General features: G+C 36.6%; 1 protein-coding gene across 1 annotated transcript in view; it reads right to left on the reverse strand.

Annotated features, from left to right (window-relative positions):
* Rgk3 (Rad, Gem/Kir family member 3) overlaps positions 1–22,282 on the reverse strand; it is a 401,124-nt gene that overhangs the window by 235,090 nt on the left and 143,752 nt on the right. The gene's annotated exons all lie outside the window — the stretch shown is intronic.

Below are 22,282 nucleotides of genomic sequence, written 5' to 3' on the forward strand. Positions count from 1 at the left end.
ATCACGATGCTGGATGGACATCAGACACATAGACTGGCCGAAATTTCATGAGAAACGTCTTCAGAGGAAATCAACACGAAAAATTGATTTCACCTAGCGAATGGACTGCTTCCGTGGTCTACTGGTGAGCATAGCGGCTTCCAGATCTGGAGTTCCGGGTTCGATTCCCGGGCTCGGCTCTCAGTGAATTTTTCTTGAAGGAAAATTGCCTGGACGTCTAGAGCCTGGAAATTTCTGTGATTGTGCGTATGCAGGGTTAATATTAATTAGCCAATCTTCAAAAATAAAGATAAAATACAATATATCAGGACTGTCGTTGGGCAGTAACCTGAACACAAATTTCAGTGTCACATTGTTGACAAGTAACTGCATAAGTTAGCACAACCATAAAGCACTAATAAATGCTATAAAGTTAACAACAACGAAAAAACCCTTACTTACTTACTTACTTACTTACTGGCTTTTAAGGAATTCGGAGGTTCATTGCCGCCCTCACATAAGCCCGCCATCGGTCCCTATCCTGAGCAAGATTAATCCAGTCTCTATCATCATATCCCACCTCCCTTAAATCCATTTTAATTTTATCTTCCCATCTACGTCTCGGCCTCCCCAAAGGTCTTTTTCCCTCCGGCCTCCCAACTAACACTCTATATGCAATTCTGGATTCGCCCATACGTGCTACATGCCCTGCCCATCTCAAACGTCTGGATTTTATGTTCCTAATTATGTCAGGTGAAGAATACAATGCGTTCAGTTCTGTGTTGTGTAACTTTCTCCATTCTCCTGTAACTTCATCCCTCTTAACCCCAAATATTTTCCTGAGAATCTTATTCTCAAAAACCCTTAACCTATGTTACTCTCTCTCAAAGTGAGAGTCCAAATTTCACAACCATAAAGAACAACCGGTAATATAACTGTTTTATAAATTCTAACTTTCAGATTTTTTGACAGCAGACTGGATGATAAAAGCTTCTCAACCGAATAATAACAGGCATTTCTCATATTTATTCTGTGTTTAATTCCCTCCCGAGTATCATTTATATTTTTTATTGTTGCTCCAAGATATTTGAACTTCTCCACCTCTTCGAAAGATAAATTTCCAATTTTTATATTTCCATTTCGTACAATATTCTCGTCACAAGAAATAACCATATACTTTGTCTTTTGAGGGTTTACTTCCAAACCTATCTACGAAAAAACCCTGTCTAATAATAATTACTTTACAACAAACGATAGTCTGTTCCCAAATTGGGATAAAAATCACTAAGGCTATGCAAGATAAAATTTAACGGTCTTACGAATAAAAACTTTTATGTAGTCGTTTAACTGTCTTATACATACATAATGAATAGCTCGTTTATAAGTCGTGTGTAAATTTCTTACTAATATAATCACTACATATGTCATGTATATCAGTATTACTGTTACACAGCTACGTCATAGTTTCATCATTACTTCATTAAGAAAGGTAATAGAACATCTGAGGTTCTCTATTGCATCCGATAGTGCGCGTTAGTGTGCCGCGCTAAGTATCGATAGTAGAACTGGGCCTGATCGATTACCACGCTATATTTTGGTCAAAAGGTACAGCTACAGCAATATAATTCTAATTTTTCTGTGCTCTTTGGTTTTGTTTTTTGTGGTTCCAAGGCAACTATCATCATAAAATAACAATCGATACGAACAGCTCTTAGAGGAGTGGCCATTTTTTTTTCTCTATATAGAGTTACAACAACAACAACAACAACCAAATTTATTGGCTTAAAAATCGATAATGTGTTAAATTGGAAAAATCATATTAAAGAAATTACCCCCAAACTAAATTCAGCTTGTTTTGCTATTAGATCTATGCAAAAGATAGTAAATATCAATACCTTAAAAAGAATATACTTTGCATACTTCTACTCGGTAATGAGTTTTGGAATAATATTCTGGGGAAATTCCACAGATAGTAACAATATATTTCTATTACAAAAAAGAGTAATTAGAATAACAATAGGTGTCAAGTCTAGGGAATCGTGTATGACTATTTAAAAAAAACTACAAATAATGCCCATGGCTTGTCAGAATATCTTTTCATTAATAATCTTCCTCGTATGTAATCGTGAAAACTTTGTAACTAATTCAACAGTTCATAGCATAAATACACGTCAAAGAAATGACTTTCATACTCCATCGGCAAGTCTATCGTGCTATCAAAAAGGAGTGCGTTATATAGCAGTAAAAATTTTTAATAGTCTCCCTATCGATATAAAAAATTAAACTCAAAACATAAAATTATTTAGGGCCAAATTAAAGAAGTACCTAATTTCTCACGCCTTCTATTCTGTAGGTGAATTCATGACATTCAATAACACTTCATTAAATTGATACTAAAACTTTGTGTTGTACTAGTAGACTATATTGTAAATCTCGTCTGTATATATTTAATCTAGAGTGTGACTATAAATTAAGACTTTATAATAGTATTAAGTTTTTTGACTTGTTCCATATTCTAGCTGTAAGCATGTATGAATACCATGGAATGTTAATAAATACAATACAATACAGGCTGTCTATACATCCATCGCTTATGCATGGTTTATTAGTAACATTTTCTGTTTCATCTCTGTATAAGTCTCGTATAAAAACTATACACGGTTTATTAGTAAGACCATATGAGTATTAGTCTATAATTTCGAACACATCCCGACAGCATAACTATGATAGATTAATAGAAGAATATATCGACATCGTTTAATTCATTATCTTTGTAGTACTTACTACTAACACATTCATAACCAAAGCTCGGAACTTGGGGACTTGTGTCTTTGAACGTGGCTAAGCGACCGGACTTCAATGTCAACAAACTCCCGCTTCCAGCACAAAGGTACTGTCAGGTCTGCTATAAAGGTGGTTCCTGGCCGGAACAACATATTGATACTATTATGGTAGCTTGAAACACGTAATTTTAAAGAATATATATATAAACATGCAAAATATATCAAATTTAAAGTTCTGCTCTGTACATTTTATTACAGTATATGACTACATGGATTCGAAGATTTTCGAACCCATAACTTCTTCGTCTGTTAGTTAAACATGATTTGAAACGAAAGAAACTTATTTCCACGTCACATGAAGTGACGGAAGCAAACTTAAAATACTGAATGTTTTCACTGTCTCTGTTTCCAGTTCGATTTTCAGCACTTGCTAGCTGATCTCGTATCTGAGAAAGATAAATATTCTAACTTTTTCTCGAAAATAGTTTTCAATTTCTATGTCACTACTAGGGAAGGTTCCACTACGACTTGATCCATGGCTATGGACAAATTTTCCACGATTTAAGAGACTGCAATGTCTTTCAATGAATGCCCGTTTCCAGCTCTAGTTTATGTGTGGCACAACTTACAAAATATAAACTTTCGATTCGAAGAAAATAATGTATCTCCTCAGAATTCCTCCACGAAATTCTGTACCTAAAATTTAAGAAATATATTTTCAAACTTCAATAATACCCATTCGAATACCACGTATTTTCTCATTCCTCTAACAGACCGTTTACCTGTAATTCTCTGAATGTCATTTGCTTCGACATGACACAGTTTATTCGTTCGTCTTCTTGCCATTCGATGTGACCACGTTCTTAGTACACACGACTGTCCCTGACCACTTGCAGGGTGAGCTTTGTGTACGTTGCGCCTGCAACCTTATTCATGCGCACGACACAAGTCCCCAAGTTCCGAGCTTTGTTCATAACACTGAACGAAAAGAATTTTGCTCCGGCTTAAAACGATGTGTCTCTTACTGTTTGGTGTGCGTTGAATTCGAAAATGCATCTCTGTTCTTCGTATCACGTAAGGTTTTTAAGATATACTATGATTTCACTTTTCGATAAGCGCTCTCTCAGGAAACAACTGGCGTGGGTTGGAGGTTGTAAACCAAAACAAAAGCTAATGCATTTTATGAGTTTATAACCTATATTTCCGATTCCTTATGGATGTTGACATGTTCTTTTGTACTTCTCATAAATAAACAGATATTGGTCCCTTCTATTCAGTAAATTTCATAACAGTTCAAAGTGAGGTCTACGCATTGGACAAACAATGATCTGGTTTCCGGCATTCAAAACAAAAGTTTACCAATTTGAATGAAGGCAAATTTAAAGAGGACGTTTTCATCTGTCCACAAATTCGCAAAGTTATGGTTGACTCTTTGTTTGAGGAAAAACTTTCCGTTACAGAAAAAATTGCATGGCTCGCTTTGAAAGATGTTTGCTCAAATTTCCTTCGAAATTCTAGGGCAGACAACTACATCAAACTTGTGCAAATTATGTTAAGTGCATATGAGAAAATGGGTTGTAACATGTCTCTCAAAATACAGTTTTTACATTCTTATTTGGATTTCTTTCCCCCTAACCTTGGAGAGGTAAGCGACGAACATGGGAAAAGATTTTATCAAGAAATATCTGAAATGGAAAGGCGAAATAAAGGAAGATCACTATCCAGTATGCTTGCAGACTATAGTTGGTTCCTTGTAAAAGACAGACCCGGTTCTAGCTATAAACGGAAATCATTCAGAAAATCCTTTTAAATGGTAAGTTCAAATTCCGAGATTTTTCTCATTACACACTTGAAATATTTTTGTTTGTAATTTTTGTGTTTTAAACTGAGTAACATCATTTTTGTATCCAGTACACATTTTCAAAGTATTATGAGGCATTCTGTTTCCCAAGTGTGTTGTAATTTTATCAGTAGCAGTGAAAAATAAAATATATATATATATTTTTTTTCATAAAAATGTAATTCACTTTCCGCTAAAAATGGTACGTGATGGGGCAATTTGGATTTTAAATTCATATTTAGGGCAGACATATTAGTATAATATTCACCTATTTTTATATCGGAGCAAGACAAAAAATAAAAATTTGTTCTTAAGTGTAATGAGAGGGAATACTCGCCTATACAATTCGATATGTGTCTCAGAGAGCTGAGAGAAAATGCAAGAAAGTCATTATGTTAATATCCCGATAATGCTATTCCATTAATAGTAATTTACTGTACTCACTCACTCACTCACTCACAATTCTGACATCGCTCAAATATTTGAGTCACTTGTTGACTGACAAGCAAACGTTCTGATGGGGGCAGATAAAAAAGTCATTTTTTCTTTCACCATGTTAATAATGTCAAAAGAAGTGCTTATACAAATTTTGGCCACTCGACCGCAATTACGAGGGCCGTAAAAAAATAAGTTCGCCAGGGGCCGTTGACAGAAAAAAAAAATTTCATTGGACAAATTTATTGAAAAAGACATAACAATTGTTGAGCTATTTTTCAACATATTTTCCATCGGAATTCAGACATTTCTCATATCATGGGACCGACAGAGAGAGGTGCAGACGCAGTCAAACGCTGATTTCGATCTGAGGCGGCTGACTTCTACGACACACAAATTGATCCCATGGTATGACAAATGGCTCAATTCCATTGGGGGATATGTTGACAAAGAGCGAAACAATAGCTGTATCTGTTTAAATAAATAGTTCCATGCAATTGTGCTTTTTTTCTATAAACGGCCCCAGGGAAAATCACTTTCTGGACAGCCTCGTAATTGCGGTCGAGTGGCCAAAATTTGTATAAGCACTTCTTTTGACATTATTAACATGGTGGAAGAAAAAAAAATAATTTTTTTATCTGCCCCCATCAGAACGTTTGCTTGTGAGTTTGAATCACTCACATATTAATTTTTTTATTTTATTGAGCTCCCTCAAATTAGAGGCTGCCTTTAGACAAAGCATACAAAACAATACAAGAAGAAATAAATGATGAAAGGTAACAGAGTAAGAAAGAAGTAAACAAGTACACAAACAAACAAACAATGGCAATTTACAGAATTAGAAAAGTTATAAGTAAAGAAGCAATGAAAATTAATAAGAGAAAGAAAAATGATAATGGTGCGTCAGTTTTTTCAGTACACTGAATTAGAGTCCATATAGATGGTTCCGTAAAAGTTTGACTGACTCTCTAATTATGAGGAGGGCCAGTTCATTCAGAAAAGATTTGTGCAGTCCAAACATCAATCCTGTAACACTAATATCGTGAAGTTGGTATTTAGCTTTATAATACGGGATGGTTGGAACGTAGATTGCTCGTTTTTCCTCATGTATGTCTTGAAGCTGTCCTTTATACGTTTCAAACCTGATGGTAGGGTCAATTATCATACCCTGAGACAGGGATTCGCTAATGGCGATTATGTCAATTCGTCTGTTACTGCCATTGTCGGCAGTTCCGTGGACTTCATAGACGGTGTATTTTAGTTTTCTAAGGGCATCGGCCAGTTTAGTTCTAATTTCATGGTGCCTATGTATACGCAATCTTTCGCCATAAGGGCAGGCTCCCAGGACATGTCCAAGGGTTTCTATCTCACTGAGGCATCGCCTGCAGCGGTTGTCCTGAGACCTACCGGGTATGGCTCTTACAGCACTTACGTTAGCAGTCATCTTGATAGCCTCCTTCCATTCACCGCTAGTCATTCCATCGGGCTTAGTTATCCATTTGTTAGAGGGAGTGAATTCACTGTACAGAACTTATGAATGATCGTTTGCGTTTCTAAATTTAATAATTTGATTGGCTATGTATTGTATACTTTTAGTAGAGCTATCGATGTAGCTCAGTCGGCAGACTCGTTCGGCTGCTGATCCGGAGCTGCGTTTGGGCTTGGATTGGATCCCCTTTGGTCTTTGGTTTCTTCCGAGGTTTTCCACAGACGTGGGACTGAAGCCGGATGGTCTATGGCGAATCCTCGGCATCAACCCCTTTGATTTGATTACCCCCCTTTGATTTCATTACCTGGTTGGGGTTTTCCGAGGTTTTCCCCAACCAAAAGGCAAATGCCGGGTAATATTTTGGCGAATCCTCGGACCTCCCCTCATCTCACTACATCTCATATATATATTTTTTCTCCGTTCCATTACTCTTTCATCGTATGATGACGCAGAATATCTGCATGGAAATATCATATGTACTTCGGTACATTAAAATATATATGATATGCCTAAATCACTTAGTGATTTAAGACGGCGCTTATTCCGTCAGATCCCGGCCAACTAGTCACTCATAACGAGTGCACCTCAGCACATGTGTGGACTTCGGTCCTATGTTCATAGACATCTATGACGTAGTGCAGAGGGCGGCCACTAGAGGGAACCCAAGAGTTGGAACTTAATCAGAGACAATTCTGTCCGACGCCGGGGTGGTATCCCATGTGGCTTAGTGGATAAAGCATCAGCACGTAGAGCTGGAAACCCGGGTTCAAATCCCGGCGCCGGAGAGAATTTTTCTCCGTTCCATTACTCTTTTATCGCTACATCTCGCCAAAATATTGTAAACAATTGCACAAAATTGTAAAAATTGTAGAAAATTACTAAATTGTAAAACTGTAAAAAATTGTAATTGTAATATTGTAAAATTTTGACTTGTTCCACATTTTAAAGCTTCATTGCTCATGTAAGATCTATGGAATAAAATGAATGAATGAATGAATGAATGAATGAATGAATGAATGAATGAATGAATGAATGAATATCGCCTTTTCCCTTTTGAGGTAAGTTGCACCATGCGTTGTACTCTCGCTGGCTTAATTCGGTCCTAATTTTTCTGGTGTTTATTACTCCTATCGTAGAAGAACGCACTCTCTTTCACGCGTACGCTTACGGATCATTGCGTAACAAGTCGAAAGCTAGGTCTACTTGAAGGACATGTAACTTATCTCAAAATGCAAATTCCCGCTTAAATGTGAAAATCGATTTTTCCATCACAAACGTCGTCATCTTCTTTTTCTTCAGCTTTGTTGCTGTATTAGCTAATAACGTCGCATGGCGTGAAGGGTCTTGGTGGAAAGACTTGCACCTCGACTCGAAGTGCGTGGCCATGGCGGTCAATACACTCGCGGTCGGCCAAGATTCTTACACTCGGGCCTCGCCTCGTCGGGTAGTAAGTGCCTAATCGAAACGCATCACGTGTGAGCGCCGGACGCTGATCGATGCGGCGGTGTCACACATGTGTACATGCGTGCGTTAGGCCCGGGGAGCAACAAGGACGCCCAAGAGGATATTCACTTCACGTGTCATCGCTGTACTATAACAATGCTCATTTCCTCTCTGTGACGTAGCCAAATCCTGAAAATCGATCATTAACATATAAACATAACCAGGGCCGGATTTAGGTATAGGGCCACTCCTAGGCAGTGCTAAAATTTGCCTCCCTCAACTCTCATAAACAGTTTATGAGCAGCTATTACACGGGCACATTTAGTTTAAATTACTTTTAAATGAAATGTTTGGAAGTAAATCCCGAAAAGACAAAGTAGGCTATATGATTATGTCTCGTGAGAGAATATTGTACGAAATGGAAATATAAAAATTGGAAATTTATCTTTTGAAGAAGTGGAGAAGTTCATATACCTTGGAGCAACAATAACAAATATAAAAGATACTGGGGAGGAAATTAAACACAGAATAAATATGGGAAATGCCTGTTATTATTCGGTTGAGAAGCTTTTATCATCCAATCTGCTGTCAAAAAATCTGAAAGTTGGAATTCATAAAACAGTTATATTACCGGTTGTTCTTTATGGTTGCGAAACTTGGACTCTCACTTTGAGAGAAGAACATAGGTTAAGGGTGTTTGAGAATAAGGTGCTTACGAAAATCTTTGGGGCTAAGAGGGATGAAGTGACAGGAGAATGGAGAAAGTTACACAACACAGAATTGCACGCATTGTATTCTTCACTTGACATAATTAGGAACATTAAATCCAGACGTTTGAGATGGGCAGGGCATGTAGCACGTATGGGCGAATCCAGAAATGCATATAGAGTATTAGTTGAGAGGCCGGAGGGAAAAAGACCTTTAGGGAGGCCGAGACGTAGATGGGAAGATAATATTAAAATGGATTTGAGGGAGGTGGGATATGATGATAGAGAATGGATTAATTTTGCTCAGGATAGAGACCGATGGCGGGCTTATGTGAGGGCGGCAATGAACCTCCGGGTTCCTTAAAAACCAGTAAGTAAGTATTATTATTATTACTAGAAAACTTGATACGGTTCTTGTATTATCGTAATTGTATTCTCCCTTTATAATAATTACATTTACATCCAAAAACATCTATCAGATGTGGCAAAAACAAAATCACTCCTGTGTGGGGGAAAAAAAAAAAAAAAAAAAAAAAAAACATTTACCTACAACATTTATATTAAGTACATTTTAAAGGAAGTTTTGTAGTTGTACTATGGAGAGGCTAGTTAAACACTGCAAAGTTTTGAAATGATAAACATCTATGATGTTACTACACAGTTCATCACTGTAACAAGAACGAATGTCTAACGCTCGGCTTATACCATTCGAGGATTTATCGCTCGCGACAATTTTACCTATCATGCATGTGCGCTACCTATCGGATTATGCTATGAACTAATTGGCGCTCGAGCGAAAACGTCCGATGCAGACCTCTGGTTCCACCCCTGGTTGTTGCTAAAATTTGCCGTCCTCCAACTCTCATAAACAGTTTATGAGCAGCTGTTACACAGGTCACGTTTAATTTAAATTAGTTTTAAGTGAATGTTACAATTCAGAAAACAATAAAATGGAATCAAAATATATTCATCTTACTTGTAAATTATAAATATTTCCTTCGCACTTTCTTCACAGAGTAAGCAGCATTGATGATGTCATCAAAGTTTCGATCTGACGAAGCACATCAGACTCGATGTAAAGAAAATATATATTCGAACTTATTCATTGTTGAAACAAGTTTATTTTTAAGCATTGGTTTTGTTGGTGGTATAATTATTACGAGTATTTCTTACTTCGATAGGAAGTATAAAGTAAATTGAAAAATTAACTTCAACTCTTTGCGGAGTAAGCCTTTCATATCAAATTATACAGGGTGTTTCCGAGGCGGTGTTGCAAACTTTCAGGGATGATGGCGAAGGGCACATGTATCAATTTGAGATAAGGAACCCTGGTCCGGAAATGACCGAGTCGAAAGTTACAAGCAAAAATAGTTGTGTGGAAATGGAATTGTAATTTCGCACCACGTGCCCTCCTTCCCTTAACCTTTGGAATAGTCATGGAAAGATGGTATGGGCCGGATGTCTCCTATGTGGGTATTTGGCGGGATGAGTTATCGTTGAATGTAGGTGCACATTTAATATATGTCACATTTTTTTCATTCAGACCATTGGCTCAACAGGTTTTAAACGTAAACAGACGACGTCAACATGCTACTGTATCTCCGTACTGTCAGAAGGAAAAGAAAAATAACGTACTGTAGTACATTCCTTGCAAGGTTCAGTTCTCGTCATCATTGATGCAATTACCAGCGTTACAGTAAACGACGATATATTCTCGTAAGTTGTCGAAGCTGAATCGTCTTCGCCTATCGCTTAAACAGTTTTTGTATCGAGAGAATTTCTGAAGGAAACCTCTAAAATGGGGATCACTCAATTTCTTTAGAGGAATATTTGTACTGAGCATCATGTTGCACGTGTCGTTAGACCCGCACAACTAAATGATGATGATGATTATGATGATGATGATGATGATGATGATGATGATGTAGTAGATGGTTCCTCAGATTTCATTTCAACCATTTCCTGTGCGATGTAATGTTGCAATGTTTCTCTATAGCCTGAGTTGTTCTGGTTTTATTTCAATTTTACATACATTACACACGATATTGTCTTCGTTAATACATAAAATGTCACTCTCATACTTCTTAATTGCATTTCATATCTCCGAGCGAATTTAACGTTTTGCCATTATGAATGGATCAGCACAACATATTCAACGCGTACTAAATACTTGAGCAGGATAACACAACTGCACACATTGCGTTGCAATGTTACTATGAACAGATCGGGTTCCTTCGTTTTGTACGCTGCTGTACTCGCCAGGTACACAAAAGACGGACGGCGCGGCACGTGCCATATACTCCGATACGAAACAACTTCACTTTTCCTTAAGTCATCCCGCATACACTGTCTGCTCATGATCTATTAAAGATATGGTTCTGAAATTTTGTACACATTTGCTCTACATTATATGTAACAAATCCCTGCAGACAAACGTTTAGAACTTCGGATGGTTTCTTCAAAATGAATTTTCAAAAAATGTAGTAGTATTTAAAAAAATCATTACTTACTTACTTACTTACTGGCTTTTAAGGAATCCGGAGGTTCATTGCCGCCCTCACATAAGCCCGCCATTGGTCCCTATCCTGAGCAAGATTAATCCAGTCTCTATCATCATATCTCACCTCCCTCAAATCCATTTTAATATTATCTTCCCATCTACGTCTCGGCCTCCCTAAAGGTCTTTTTCCCTCCGGCCTCCCAACTTGCTTTGCCAAAGTAAAGTTCTTTAAATATTCACCTAAAACAGATTTTCTCAACGAAAAATTGCGTTGTGCAATAATAAATGAGCGGTCAGAGCGTCTGACTACGAAACCAGGTGGCCCGGGTTCGAATCCCGGTCGGGGTAAGTTACCTGATTGAGGTTTTTTCCGGGGTTTTCCCTCAACCCAATACGAGCAAATGCTGGGTAATTTTCGGTGTTGGACCCCCGGACTCATTTCACCGGCATTATCACCTTCATATCATTCAGACGTTAAATAACCTAGATGTTGATACAGCGTCGTAAAACAACCCAATAAAAAAGTAATAATAAATGAGTTTGCAAAATTTCATTACTTTATCTCAAATAGTTTCTGAGAAAATGGTCCTCTTTTGTTGAAAATTGGGTACTGTGGATAACAAGTCGTAAAGTTTGAATATGCATGCCACATGATTAATTATTTTTTATCTCTTGTGGCCCACAAGAACAACAACAGACACTGTTTATAGCACACGAAAGAATTGACAAATCGATTATTCTAAATCCTGAAGAAGAATCATTTTTACAATATTATTTCCTAGTCCAAGTCGCTGTCCAATCTTTTTTCTAGAGCTACTATGTGGCGGATCTGGAGCTGAGGCAGGATGACCCACCTGTCAGTATCGGATTCACAATGACACCTGTAGGACTTGGACATCCGTGTTACAGTGAGCCAAAGCGTGTCCAAGTGTAAGATCCCATCCCGGGTTCAGACTTTTCAGACCAAACCAAGAGACACAACTGACAACTTTCTTCTCCCTCCCTTTGCAACGTGACGTGTGCCACTGCGCAACCAAAATCCGGAGCTCAAGTCCTAACGAACAACCTGTAGTTAATAATCCGCTTGGGACATATGTGCGCAAGGGACACGATCAATGAAGTTCAGATATATGGCAGGGAACTGTATCACCTGCAGTAATAGCGTTTGTTCAGTGTGTGTGCTTTCTATTCATGCGACCGGCATTCGTTTCCCGTGGACTTGAAAATGTTACATTCTGGCAAAACCTTTCACTTTACCCTTTTATAAAGTTTAATTATTTTTTTTTTCGATTTGTGTTATCTGCAGAAGAGGAGAGAGAATGCAGTCTCTTCTACAGATTTGGACTCTATATCCAAAAATGCATGGATAAACATGCGGTGAAAGAGAAGGCAGTTTCTACAGGGACATCATTTTATTTTTACTAACATTTCTAATATTAACCTGACTCTACCTTTGGATCAACGATTAAGAACCGGAAACACAGTTTGCTACCTCCTTCCACGACTGGAGTTCGATGATACTCACGTAATATACAAACAAATCACTTTACTAAGTATAGGAGGGAGGTGGTCCTCCGGCTTGCGGGTTGGGCGAAGGGCTAACAACCCATCACCGTAAAAAAAACAGCTCGTTACGAATCCCTACAATAAGCCTCGGAATAGGACTGATTCTCTGGCACGACCACAGCAAAGGAATAAGGTTTTGAGATTAGGCACTTGGAACGTAACTAATAAGGTGCTTAGGAAAATATTTGGGGCTAAGCGGGATGAAGTTACAGGAGAATGGAGAAAGTTACACAACGCAGAACTGCACGCATTGTATTCTTCACCTGACATAATTAGGAACGTTAAATCCAGACGTTTGAGATGGGCAGGGCATGTAGCACGTATGGGCGAATCAAGAAATGCATATAGAGTGTTAGTTGGGAGACCGGAGGGAAAAAGACCTTTGGGGAGGCCGAGACGTAGATGGGAAGATAATATTAAGATGGATTTGAGTTGAGGGAGGTGGGATATGATGATAGAGACTGGATTAATCTTGCACAGGATAGGGACCGATGGCGGGCTTATGTGAGGGCGGCAATGAACCTTCGGGTTCCTTAAAAGCCATTTGTAAGTAAGTAAGGAGGGAAGAAAAGTAGCTCATCCATTTACTTAAACTAGGAAATATCGCGATTTTGAGTTTGGTAATTTTCATTAGTTTTTTGTTTAATCAAAATACAGTACAGTATTAACAATGAGTGTTTTTACTCACGAACTGAGCTTTCCATGCGGACGTATTCATTATGCAGTGTATATTATACTGTCTACAACACATTAGCGTACACTATAGAGAATGAAGTTAAATTGAAAAATGATCATAATATGGATATTTAAACACATTTTTTTAAAATGGTTGCCGTTCATTTCGATACAGGCTTCAGTTCTAATGTGCATATTATCGCACTATAGACTATTGTACGTAATTCCAATTACCAGGTTCGTACTTCGTATCAGTAATTCATGTTGAAATAATTCTGTACCTACTCTATAAAAGAGACCTCACGTACTGTAAATTCAATCTTCACTTCTGCGCGATCCGAAAAGATAAAATTACTCAGACATGCTATCTACTGTCGGTACAAGTGGTTACGTCGCAGCGTCGTAAAAAGGGAGGAAATCACGTGACAGCTAATTACTTAACGAGGCCCTTTTATTTAAGTTATTTTAAACAATTATATGTGTATAATATTATGTAGACGTCCAATTCCTAACAGAAATTAATGTTCCCAGAAAAGAGCTAAGACAGCCCAGCCACTAGCATTTACAGAGAGGCGAATAGAAGCAGGTGGGGGAAACCGGGATGCGACGTAGGCAAATGGAAAATGATGCAATATTGAAAGCTCTTTCGTCACTGGAAAACGCGAACATATTTTTGGAACGTACTGTTTACTATGACCGTATTTAGTTTTTATTGATCCGTTTTACTTATCCTCCGGACCCTTTACATCCGGAGGTTACATTTGTTTTATATTTGATTTTACATTGTTGAGATTTCGGACTTTATACATCCGAATATTTTATAAAATTTTATGGTTTTAAAATATGATTCACAAGTTATCTCTGGTGGCCTTAGTTTTAGTGTTTTATTTGTTCGTTTTGAATACCACCTAGTGTGGTAGAATTACTCACTTTTATGATTCTGTAGAAATCACCTTATGTATACTGCATTTGTGTGCCTCGTTTTATGGTGACAACGCTGTTTAGTTCTTTTAGCACTCTGATTATTATATTATTTATGTCTTTGTTATATTAAGAATTTTAGATAAGGGCGCAAATAGCCATAGTAGCTGACGCGCCCTTCTTAAACCCTACTACTACTACTACGACCGTAAGACTACTATGACTGTATATGCGGTCTTGGATCTGTGTGGATGACCGTTGAGCTTCGTTATTAGAAGGTGTGGGAGTGAAGTACATTAAAAAACTCAGGTACAATAAAAATTGAAGTAAAAATAAAATGATGTCCCTGTATAAATACTTTACGATTGAGTTAAATTAAGACTCAACATACGTAATTCCAATTTCACATTGCAAGTAGATATAGTTACGCCGGCGACGCGAATTACTGATCACCCATACGTAATTCAGCTCTCGCTGTCGTGCCTGTGAATCAGTTTGCTTTCATAACACACATTACGTTATGCTGGTATCATGTTGCGGCTTTCTCAGTTCTCTGACCACCAGGTGAACCGAAATTCACTGACAAAATTCAGATCACGTCCGCTCTAACTTGCGACAACGGTGTCCCCACCTCTCTCCTTCCCATCCTCTGTCCCGTGATTAACGAGTTGCAATTACTCCATGAAATTCTACGTCCAACATTGCCAGCAACGAATGTCGCAAAATTCCGAATTGCATTGGCAAATATCGCGATGCATTAAAACTATAACATAATAAATACGCTAAAATAATTCGGGCTTACCTAATAGTACATTATGCAACGAGCCTATAATGAAGGTAATTAAGAAGTGAGTATAGATATTTATGAAACTCGCTTGCGCTCGTTTCATAATTTTCATACGGGCTTCTTAATTACCATTATAGGCGAGTTTCATACGACTTTTTATGCTCGACCATATTTCTAACTTGATATTATTAATTTTCTTTGTATCTGACCTTGGCCAATGTCCCGTATGTTGTGAGATGTGCGCAGACGCGAAAGTATTGATTTTTTCCGAGGAACAGATGTCCACATTGACCTTGCTAGGCCATAAGAACCTACAGAGATAACATTGAAATTAAATTTGACATTGAAAAAACGAGATGACAAATTGAATTAACTTGAATATTATTTACAATTAACGCTAATTATTATAGTAACAGAACATAACCTTCTGCGACAGTATTGGATTTCCAGCCTCCGTGACTTTTCGCTAATTCTCTTTCAATTGCATATCCGAGAATAATCGATACTTGCGGTTTTATAACGGTAGAAAGCTGGCCTGTCATTGGCTGAACAGTTGTAACCTGAGTCGTCATTGGCTGAAAGACCTGACCTTTAATGAGTAGGTGTACTTTAATGACATGCATTAAAGGTCTGCTACCAGGTGTCTGCTACAGGTGTTTCGGCATGGTCGAGCATAAAAATTATTTTGTAATGTTTTTGTTAACCCTCATACCGTCATACTGCCGTAGTTCTGACATGAAGTTCCAGACAGAACCAAACAATACTTTACGGCAGCTGTGACCAAAACTCGAGCTGCAGTGATTACATGCGACAGACAACCTATGAAGTTAGGAGACGGAGGAAAGGTACTTGGCTTGAAAACTACAACCAGTGGTGGTTCCTGTACTAACATCTTGATCAATCCCGCGGATAAAAATTTCAAGCTTTGCTGTATCAGTAATGTCACTGCTGTCATCAAGAGCCTGTGAATAATATACGATTTTTCTTGCTTCATTTTTTAACCTTCCTCTTGAATATAATCAGGAATTTTCTAAATTATTCTCTCGATACTTGGTCGAGAAATTCGTAGCTTTTCAAAATTAAAAACTTCGTGTGGACAAGTTATTTAAGCTATTTTTAATCATTACTCTTTTGAGAAATTCTGTTCTATTAAAAGGCTTTAGAGCACGAGATATTTCAAACCCCATTAGGTAGCTGACTTCATTACATTTATTTATCTCATCTTTCTCTTCCTGGCTATGATTTAAGACATGTCAATTCCTGGCGTTTAACAGTTCGTTGGCACATAATTTTGAATCAGTTTTTCTAAAATATTGCTATTAAATGAATAACTAATAAATAGTTACCCTCATCTAAAGATTAAGAAGATTAAAATTGAGATAAAACCTGATAATTATATCCTTCTAGGGAGAAGATCTAAAAATATCAATATTCATGCACGTAGAGAAGAATTATAGAAACACATACTTAGTGGTCAGTAATAATAATATTACGAATAATAATATTACGAATAATAATATTAGGAATAATAATAATAATAATAATAATAATAATAATAATAATAATAATCAGGGAACGGATTTATATGGACTAAAAATATATGAAATATGTAAATATATATGTAGTTATTTTTACCAAAATATGGAATTAAATATGGATTTTTACCAAAATATGGAATTAAATATGGACTTAAAATTATAAAAAAATGACTATGTACGTTAAATATTGGTACATTTTAATCAAACTAAACAAAAAATATAATGGACGTACCTTATCTTCCAATGTAGTTTCAACAAAACACAATTTTTATTGTCTGTTACCATAACAATAGGTTACAAACATTTCTTTCAAGTGCTGAAAAGTGAATCTTCTTCTATTGTCTCTGAGGATAGATTTATACTGACTAAAAGAGCGTTCGACGTCACAAGAAGTAACTGGTACATAATTCAATTTCACAATGTCTGCTGGGGATAAGTCCAAGTTAATCTTCACTGTTGATTCACCACTCATCACAGCAACAACCTTTTGTAGTTCTTCATATCCAGGGTTTTTTGAAAGTACAGTGTCCACCTTAGCTCTTACTGCATCTGCAACTTTACCTCTACCACGATTCAGTTGTTCCACAGTACTATTTATAATTTCAAAACTTTCAGATAGTGAAAGGTGCCTATTTTGGAGACTTTTGAGCGTTTTTATGATGCATGAAAATGTATGCTGAATGTGAGCTAAGTCATTCTTCACACTTATGTCACAGGTAACTGTTTTCGCAGTATCAATTGAGACTGCATCTTCAGAGTCCAATGCATAATATTCAACTGCTTCTAGCCATGTACCCCATCTAGTTAAAATTGGCTTTGGTGGCAATGGAATTTCAGGGTACATTTCTTTCAACACGTTAACTCTACTGGGAGCTTTGAGAAATACTTTTTTCACTGATGAAATCAACAAATCTACTTTAGGGAAATTGTCTCTGACCACTTCTGCCACACGATGAAATGCATGCGCCACACAAGTAAAATGAGTCAATTTAGGATATACAACAGATAATGCTTGTCCAGCTTTGACCATATAAGGGGCAGCATCGCTAATAAAGAATAACACATTATCGTACATAATACCCTTTGGCCACAGGATACCCATAGCTTCGTTGAACAGTTTAACTATAGTTTTGTTATTGCACTTTTCTAGAACATCACAATGTAAAAGAATTCGTTCAGAATATTGTTCACTTAACAAACCGATAACTACATTACCAACAAGTCTACCTTCTTTGTCGGGAGTCTCATCAATGGAAACCCAAATTGAACTATCTTTAATTTCATCTCTTATCTTCTGTATTGTCTCATCGTAGATGGATGGAGCATACGTCTTCCTAAGTGTTGACTCATCCGGGATTGTATGTTGAGTATATTTTTCAAGGAATTCCCTGAAGACCTTATTCTTTAGTTTGTAGAGAGGAATATCAGCAGAGATGAGAGAACGGCACAGGTCGATGTTAAACTCAGATCTTACATTCGATGTTGTTGGTTGTGTTAAAAACAATTGTCTCTGCTTGGAATTTAGTTGTTTGTTGGCCTGATGTTTACTAGTTGTAATGTGTTGTTGCACCAGGAACTTTTGTGTAGATGATACTGCACACTGACACAAATTACAAAATAATATTTTATTGTCAGTTGATAAACCATCTTCTTTAAATTCTGAAATGTAACTTGTTAGTTTTGATTTTAAATTGACTGAATGACGTACTTTTGGCATATTTACCGTCTTTATAGTATGATTTACAAAACTGAACCTATGTGTACTCTGACTGGCATTTAACTGTTGAGCTGCACAACTGAAGTCTGTTAAAAATTTTAAATTAAATTAATACAGTTTTGTAACTTACTTTCCCATTGTTGATAGGACTGCTAATTTTCAAATAACTCTGATGTTAAAGGGATTACTGAACATGTGTTTAAATCTCTATTGTTGAAATGTATTTTTAAAAGTTAATGGAATTTTGTTTTGTTTTATTGTTAAACCTAATATAATATGGACTGTTTTATATGAAATATGGAAAATATATGGAAATTAACGAAAATATGTACTAAACTCTAAAATATGGAAAAATATGGAAAATAAAAGTAGGATTTTTCAACCCTACACATTGTGAAACATAAAGATAATGCAAAATATAAATTATATTAGCTTTATAAGTAAATATGTATTTACATATAAATCCTTTCCCTGATAATAATAATAATGAGGCCGGAGGAAAAAAGGCCTTTGGGGAGGCCGAGACGTAGATGGGAAGATAATATTAAAATGGATTTGATATCATCATATTCCACCTCCCTCAAATTCATTTTAATATTATCCTCCCATCTACGTCTCGGCCTCACCAAAGGTATTTTTCCCTCCGGCCTCCCAACTAACACTCTATATGCATTTCTGGATTCATCCATACGTGCTACATGGCCTGCCTCAAACGTTTTGATTTACCCATTTCCGTAAAAAAACAGCTTGTTACGAAACCTTAAAATGATAATAATAATGATGATGATAATAATAATAATAATAATAATAATAATAATAATAATAATAATTCATTCATTGTTCTGTCAAAGGGAAGGGATTTCACTGCAAACCCAGCTTTCTCCAATCTTTCCTATTTTCTGCCTTCCTCTTTGTCTCCACATATGATCCATATATCTTAATATCGTCTATGATCTGATATCTTCTTCTGTCCCGAACTCTTCTCCCGTTCACCATTCCTTCCAGTGCAACCTTCAATAGGTAGTTTCTTCTCAGCCAATTTCTTTTCCTTTTCCTGATCAGTTTCAGCATCATTCTTTCTTCACCCACTCTTTCTAACACAGTGCACTGCAGTGGCCCAAAACATCAACAGTAAGCCTAGTTTCCACCAATATCATATTACGGTTTTGTTGTTATATAAACATGAGCTATTCGCTCTGGAATTCTGCAAGGCTATTTCAGTTCCACCCTGTATATTGCGAGACTTCCTGACTTGTGGGTTAGATATCGCAAGATCTTCGATAAGACACATCTCTAAGTGGTTAATTTTATTGAATTAACTGGCCGTACCCGTGCGCTCCGCTGCACCTGTTAGAAATAAATATAAAGTAATTACATAATTAAAATAGGACGTTTGATCCAGAGAACATTCGTGTTTGATAGAAGGATAAATATGTTACTTAATTTAAATTGTATTTAAATCATTAAAATGCGGTCATTTTGGTTCAGAGAGCAATCATTTGGTGCAATGACAATTCCTTTAACATTTTTCTTAATTGTTATTACATGCAACCATAGTTTAATGAAGATTGACATATCATTTAGTTTTAATGTGTATACTTTATATTACTTGCTATATGTTTCAGAAGTTACTGTAATAACATTGTAGAATTATGTCCATCTAGAGAAACTACGCTTTCCAATGGTGAAATAATAAAATTAATTAGCTTCCGATATTACGTCATACAAACACAGAAACATTCTCTTAGGCTTTGTTTAATAGTTTTCGATTGTTGTTGTCCAAGGCCCCTTGTAGACGAAGTAATTTGTTTTTATTTCAGTACAGCGCCTTAGATGGCGTTGTTATTGTAATTTTAAACTCATTTATCTCATTAAATATCAGTCCTATAAAAATGTTGTATCGAATAAAACTTATCGGAAATTATTTTTAAAGAAACGTTTGTTATGTAATATTTTTCATGATAGTCAATAATAAGCGAGATATTTCGATTTATTTAATTCAGGCCCCTTTATAACCCCCTTTATAACCTCCATATAGCCTAAAATCTAAGTTACAACGAACTTAATTTATATTCCAATTTTCATATAAATCGGTTCAGCCTTTATCGCGTGAAAAGGTAACAAACATCCAGACAGACAGACAAACAGACATACAAACAAAAATTTAAAAAAAGCGATTTTCGGTTTCAGGATGGTTAATTATACCTGTTAACACCAATTATTTTTGGAAAATCGAAAATTACCAGAAAAATTTTGGCTACAGATTTATTATTAGTATAGATGTAGAGATTAAGGGTGTTTGAGAATAAGGTTCTTAGGAAAATATTTGGGGCTAAGAGGAATGAAGTTACAGGAGAATGGAGAAAGTTACACAACGCAGAGCTGCACGCATTGTATTCTTCACCTGACATAATTAGGAACATTAAATCCAGACGTTTGAGATGGGCAGGACATGTAGCACGTATGGGCGAATCCAGAAATGCATATAGAGTGTTAGTTGGGAGGCCGGAGGGAAAAAGACCTTTGGGGAGGCCGAGATGTAGGTGGGAAGATAATATTAAAATGGATTTGAGGGAGGTGGGATATGATGGTAGAGACTGGATTAATCTTGCTCAGGATAGGGACCAATGTCGGGCTTATGTGAGGGCGGCAATGAACCTCCTGGTTCCTTAAAAGCCAGTAAGTAAGTAAGTAAATAGATGTATAAAATTATATGACACAATATTTTTCTATATATCAGACAGATTTGAAAATACGTATTGTTACGTAATATAAACACATCGAAATGGCAACAGCATTCCCTGGATTTGAAGTGTTTAGTCTCTGCCTCAGATGCGTACCGTCAGCCATGTCGAACTCTGATTTTAGAAACTTTGGCTCATTCAGTAATCTCCAGTTCCTCGGAATCGCTGGCTTATATTTTCAGATTGTTTTTACAAGGAGAGCAGAGGGTATAAATAGCTACTCCGCCTTAGATTCCTAGTGACGTCATTACAATGTCGTCGTGTTCTTGATGACGTAAATAAATTACGCTCAGCAACGCAATGAATAGGAAATGGCATGGGAGTTTGAAATCTTTTTTAAACCGTCCGACGTAGTTTTATTTATTTTGCTTATTTGAAGTCTAGAATTAATTGAATTGTCATGATGCAACACTCTCAGCAGCTTTTTCTAGAATACCAATCTCTAACAAACGGGCACCGGCTACTATTCAAAAGTACTCTAATGAAGTGAGCTGCGAGGGGAAATGAGGCACGACACAGCCGCTATGAAAATGCTGGTCAAAACTGATAAATCCTTCACACAGTCCTAATATTTTTATATACATCCATTAGAAAGCTCAGGGGAATTTATGCAGGTGCTGACTGTTGAAAATAAGATTACAAACTCAATTATAAAATTGTCACCATTCTTCATGTGATACAATTATTAGCGAGCGGATTTTTATGTGCTAAAAATTTAAATATATTTATTTTTTATGTGCTAAGAAGTACGAAAATATTTGCTAAAAATAAAAAAGTATTTTTTAATATGACAAAAATACCTTACTCAGCTTGGAAAAAAAAATGTTGCTAGGTACTCACCAACCACTCTTGAGTGCTAGTAGTTGGCCGAGAATTGCAGTGAACAACAAAGGTCATCTCCAAATTCTCCATCACAAATGCATGCCGATTATCTCTGAACAACGACTTATACTGTGAAAACGATATTTCCACATCACAAACGTCAGACGTGCACATTTAAAGACAGAAATGTCACAAACACAAAAACCGTCAATTTCACCTACAGGCACACCCTCCAATACTTGAGCAACTTTACACATTTTTTTATATCCACTGTTTTTCCCAAACACATTTTGGAATTTGTCCCTTAGTACTTGTACTTCTGAACCGGTAGCGAGT

This window comes from Periplaneta americana, chromosome 1 (genome assembly GCF_040183065.1).
Source record: "Periplaneta americana isolate PAMFEO1 chromosome 1, P.americana_PAMFEO1_priV1, whole genome shotgun sequence".
Classification (NCBI taxonomy): Eukaryota; Metazoa; Arthropoda; class Insecta; order Blattodea; family Blattidae; genus Periplaneta; species Periplaneta americana.